Raw genomic sequence first — 6,000 nt, forward strand, 5'->3', positions numbered from 1 at the left:
TTTATACTGTTTTTTAATATTGTTCTCTTGGCGGTATCCCTTTTCCCATCCTTCATTGTTTGTTTCATCCATATTTTAGTATTAATTTTTGCTTTTACTTCTTGCTTCCGAGGATTCATATTCCTTCTCATGGCTGAACTATAACTAATGTTATTTAACCCACTCTTTGATGACTTTGTTGTGTCCATACACTCAGCCCTTTGTACCGAGGTGTTTATGTCATTCACTATTGGGTTGTGCTCATTGGGTTCTGGTTCTTCTGGGTCTATTGTTTTCTCATTGAGCGAGCACAATACTTCATATTTGTTCCTAGTCACTATACTTCCTTTTCTTTGAATTTGTATTAAAGGTGATAATGGTATTGGATTTCACTCATTTATCAATAGTGCTTCTGTGGTTGTACCCTCTATACTTTCCTCATGTATTGATATTTCAAATGACCGGATCTCTGTTTCCTCACATATGGTATCATCTATAGTTTCATACTGGCTCTCATGTATTCTGGATGTTGTTTCTTGGTCATGTGGGTTATGATGTATTTCTATGTTAATATTTTCCTGTGTTTCTTTTGTTTTTTGTATATTTTGATCGCTCTCAAATTTTTTGTTTTTTGTACCTCAAATTTTTTCCTCTTTCATCCTAATTCTTCTTTTTATTGAATTTGAAAACCTAGTTATTTCGGCATGATCTTTATAGGGACGTATGATATGAAATAACCGCATGATTTTCAAATTGTTTTTTCTTAATGCATTTTTACGTTTATCTATGTGAATTGAACAGTCCTTTTAGAGAATTCGTGAAAAAAGTTCCCCCATTCCTGTAAGGTCTCCATGTCTACCAAAGTCACTGCTTAGTGCTTTAGAGACTGTTAGGCCTTTAGGTATTATATCATTACTGAGGTATATTTCTAGTGTTACTACCTCCCATAGGTACCTCAATACTGTGATAAGTAGTCTCTCAAGTTTTTTTATGTGATTTATTGTTTCCATAATCTCTTCTTCCGGTATATTTTGTATTATTGGTGGTTCACACGTAGTACAGGAAATCGATTGAATATATTTGATTCATGATTTCCTATAACTCACTCAGATATTCTAATACAGTTAAATGTACCAATATATATAGTAATAGTTGGAGATTATTGTTCTTTTTTAGGGACAATGAATGCCTCTATATTGGTTGGCACCCAATATTAAGGTTTGCTGCAGTGTGTATATGTCAGGGAGGGGTTAATAAATTATATTAGCATGATAAAAAAAGATTTTTTTTTAACCACAGACATCCAAAAAAAGAAAAAACAAAGACAGGAAGGAGGGGTAGGGGACTCTTAAAGAAAGCAACAAATACGACTGAAAAGATAGTGGGGCAGGGCATTTTTAATTTAAGCAAACACGGCCTAAAAAGTAATGAGGTTTCGTTATTGAAAAAAGGCCTCAAATTTGCCCCGACATCAAAATTTTGCCCCATTAATGCCTTTATAGGTTTGAAAAAATTTCTTTGCAAACTAGCATTAAAGAAATATATTTTTAAAGAAGGAATGTGGAAAGGACAAAAATAATAAACCAAAAAGTATTGCTGTGATGCAGCAAAGATGCCAGCGAACACATGCAGCTGCCATCTTGACTCACCCGTCCGACAATGCAAAGGTAAGCTCTTACCTGTGTCTGTGCCGCGAGCCGGTCTGAAATCAAATGCGGTCACTGGGAGCAGGCAGTTCCGAGAACAGCCGCAGGGGGCCTTCATCAGGCTGTTCTCGGAACTGCCTGCTCCCGGTGACCGCATTTGATTCCAGACCGGCTCCCGGCACAGGCACAGGTAAGGGCTTACCTGTGCATCGCCGGACGGGTGAGTCAAGATGGTAGCCTGCATGTGTTCGCTGGCGAACACTGCAAACTGGCCTTTACTGGCGAGCCCTGCATGGCCTTGCAAGCTGCAGCAATGTTTAATGAATTTATTGGAAACTGATAATTCTTTTCAGTGTTCATTGTTCATTCAGTGTTCTACATGGTTTGGCAGGGTATAGAGTGGCAGTAGCAAGGAATTATCAATAAAGTTTCTAATGAGCTGATTAAATACTGCTGCAGCTTGCGTGGTTGCACAGTTCTTACAATATGGACACCACATCTTGGCCATGTCACAGTAGCATCGTGTGGCCGTACTCTAACTTTTCTTGTCCTGAATTGATTTTAGAGGTTCCCATAACATCCTGCTGATTGTGTCCTCTAACATATTAAAGAGAGATTTCCATCTCAGAATGGGCCTGTAAGCGTATCAGACTTTTCAAAGTATCTATGTGGCCCTTGAGTGGTATGCATGACTCCCAACTCTACGATGGTGCAAGTTATCAGTTGGTCACAAGATGGGGCAAAAAGCTTGATGGTTATAACAGTCTTAAAAAAGACACAAGTACAGTCCCTTAAAAAGGACAGCAAGTAAGTGGTTACAGAGACTCTCAATGAAAGCACAGTCTTTATCAGGGACAGCATGTGTAAAAGTACTGTTTCTTTAAGAAGCAACAGCTTTCTCTCACTTTGTTTGTGATGCATCCCAACTTCTCTGGGCATCAACACTCTGGCTGGAATCTCCTCTAGGTGGTAGCGATGAAGATTACTATGTCCAGCTGCACCATAAGATCAACTCTACATGGCACAGTCTTGCACAATGTGGACAGTCTCCAACAGATTAACTTAGGTGGGATTAACACAGCAACATAGTCAATGATAATTCATAGCAAAATAACACTGAAAAGAATCAATTTTCTTTGCAAGAAGGGCAAGGCTGAAGTTAACCTTCTTACAGGCCCCTTGGCTTTCTTCCACCTGGATGCAGGGGGCAGATGTGTTCAAACCACAGAAACAGTGGAACGGACTGTGCTATGCTATTTCTGTAACAACCATTCACTTGTATATGATACATAAAGAGAGCAGCACAGCCTGCTTGGCTATTTTCATAGTTTCAACCACCTCTGCCCACTGAATCCAGGCTGACAGAGTTGGGGGGAGTACATTTCTAGAGATAGGTGAAGGTTCCAAAGGCGGAACCCATGTGTTAGACATTTATGGTATATCATGTAGATATAAAAAGAAATACATACAGCACCTCAATAAAAAAGCAAAAAACAGGTGTGCTCCCCTGCAGAAGCTGTGTCCAAGTGATTCCTTAATGGAACAAAATAAAGAGATGGAAGCAGCACCAATGTAGTAGTAGTGAAAAGTAGAGTGGTCTTTTAATCCATATTTTGGCAGTCCAAATACATGCAACGTTTCGGCTATACCTTAGCCTGCTTGGAAATACCCCTTTAAGAATGCCCTTGGCACTGAGATATAGTATTTTATTGCAAAGACTTTTCCCACATAATAAATTGAATCCTTCTTCTCTCTTTCAATGGAGTAGTCAATGAGTCATACAGTCAACTGTGTATTTGCAAACAAAAGGATGAACTCCTGTTTTTTTAAAAAGCAATTTTCTTTATTTCAAGTGGTAAAATCCATAAGCAGAATACGGTGTAAATCAACTGTGTATGTCATTCACTATCTGACCAAGGACTGCAAATTCAGCACTGTATTATATAGAGCAGCACAACAGTACCTTTGCATGGAACTTTAGGAATGCATCAGCCAATCCAAGGCCCCAGATCCATAGGGGTCAACACAACGATATTCAAAATGAATCTGATGGCAGCATCTTCAATCCAACAAGGTTTATTCACAAGTGGTGCATGAGACAGTACAAAAGGTCTTTTTAAAGCTACTGTGTAGCCGAAACGTTGTTGTTTTTGGACCTTTTGTACTGTCTCATGCACCACTTGTGAATAAACCTTGTTGGATTGGAGATGCTGCCATCATCTTTATTTTGCAAATTCAGCATTCATCTCAATGAGATCTACATTCTGAGTTTGAAGAACCATTGTCATGAGTTTGCATTTCCTATCAGGAGCATTGCTGACATAGGACATGAGTCAAGTTGTATGAAGCCATGGCAGGCAACTCCAAAATATACAGGCATGTGATTATGAAGGATGGATGCTAGAACATGGATTGCCAGAGATGGCCAGTAGACCACTTGATCATCATAGCTTTAGACTAAGGCCTTATACACACAAGCGGGTTTTCCGCGCGGGTGCAATGCGTGATGTGCATCCGCACTGAATCCGGACCAATTCATTTCTATGGGGCTGTGCACATGAGCAGTGATTTTCACGCATTACTTGTGCGTTGCGTGAAAATCGCAGCAAGCTCTATATTGTGCATTTTTCACGCAATGCAGGCCCCATAGAAGTGAATGGGGCTGCGTGAAAATCACATGCATCCGCAAGCAAGTGCGAATGCGGTGCAATTTTCACGCATAGTTGCTAGGAGACTATCGGGTTGGGGACCAGATCTTTATTATTTTCCCTTATAACATGGTTATATGGGAAAAAATTTGCATTCTTAATATAGATTGCTAATTAAATTAGAGATGGAGGGGTTAAAAAAGAAAATAATTAAACTCACCTCATCCACTTGTTTGTGCAGCCCGGCTCACCTTCTTTCTTCTTCTTTGATGACCTGGGAGGAAAAGGACCTTTGGTGACGTCACTGCGCTCATTACATGGTCCATCACGAAGGTGATGGACCATGTGATGGACCATGTGATGAGCGCAGTGATGTCACCAAAGGTCCTTTTCCTCCCAGGTCATCAAAGAAGAAGAAAGAAGGTGAGCCGGGCTGCATGAACAAGTGGATGAGGTGAGTTTAAAGGGAGTCTGTCACCAACCTGACTGGTTTTAAACCGATCACATACAGTACAGACCAGAAGTTTGGACACACCTTCTCATTCAAAGAGTTTTCTTTATTTCCATGACTATGAAAATTGTAGATTAACACTGAAGGCATCAAAACTATGAATTAACACATGTGGAATTATATACATAACAAAAAAGTTTGAAACAACTGAAAATATGTCATATTCTAGGTTCTTCAGCACCCCATCACTCTCCTTCATGGTCAAATAGCCCTTACACAGCCTGGAGGTGTGTTTGGGGTCATTGTCCTGTTGAAAAATAAATGATGGTCTAACCAAACGCAAACCAGATGGAATAGCATGCCGCTGCAGGATGCTATGGTAGCCATGCTGGTTCAGTATGCCTTTAATTTTGAATAAATCCCCAACAGTGTCACCAGCAAAGCACCCCCACATCATCATACCTCCTCCTCCATGCTTCACGGTGGGAACCAGGTATGTAGAGTCCATCCGTTCACCTTTTCTGCGTCGCACAAAGACACGGTGGTTGGAACCAAAGATCTCAAATTTGGACTCATCAGACCAAAGCACAGATTTCCACTGGTCTAATGTCCATTCCTTGTGTTCTTTAGCCCAAACACGTCTCTTCTGCTTGTTGCCTGTCCTTAGCAGTGGTTTCCTAGCAGATATTCTACCATGAAGGCCTGATTCACACAGTCTCCTCTTAACAGTTGTTCTAGAGATGTGTCTGCTGCTAGAACTCTGTGTGGCATTGACCTGGTCTCTAATCTGAGCTGCTGTTAACCTGCGATTTCTGAGGCTGGTGACTCGGATGAACTTATCCTCCGCAGCAGAGGTGACTCTTGGTATTCCTTTCCTGGGGCGGTCCGCATGTGAGCCAGTTTCTTTGTAGCGCTTGATGGTTTTTGTGACTGCACTTGGGGACACTTTCAAAGTTTTCCCATTTTTTCGGACTGACTGACCTTCATTTCTTAAAGTAATGATGGCCACTCGTTTTTCTTTACTTAACTGCTTTTTTCTTGCCATAATACAAATTCTAACAGTCTATTCAGTAGGACTATCAGCTGTGTATCCACCTGACTTCTCCACAACGCAACTGATGGTCCCAACCCGATTTATAAGGCAAGTAATCCCACTTATTAAACCTGACAGGGCACACCTGTGAAGTGAAAACCATTTCAGGTGACTACCTCTTGAAGATCATCAAGAGAATGCCAAGAGTGTGCAAAGCAGTAATCAAAGCAAAAGGTGGCTACT

Source organism: Bufo gargarizans, chromosome 3 (genome assembly GCF_014858855.1).
Source record: "Bufo gargarizans isolate SCDJY-AF-19 chromosome 3, ASM1485885v1, whole genome shotgun sequence".
NCBI classification, from domain to species: domain Eukaryota; kingdom Metazoa; phylum Chordata; class Amphibia; order Anura; family Bufonidae; genus Bufo; species Bufo gargarizans.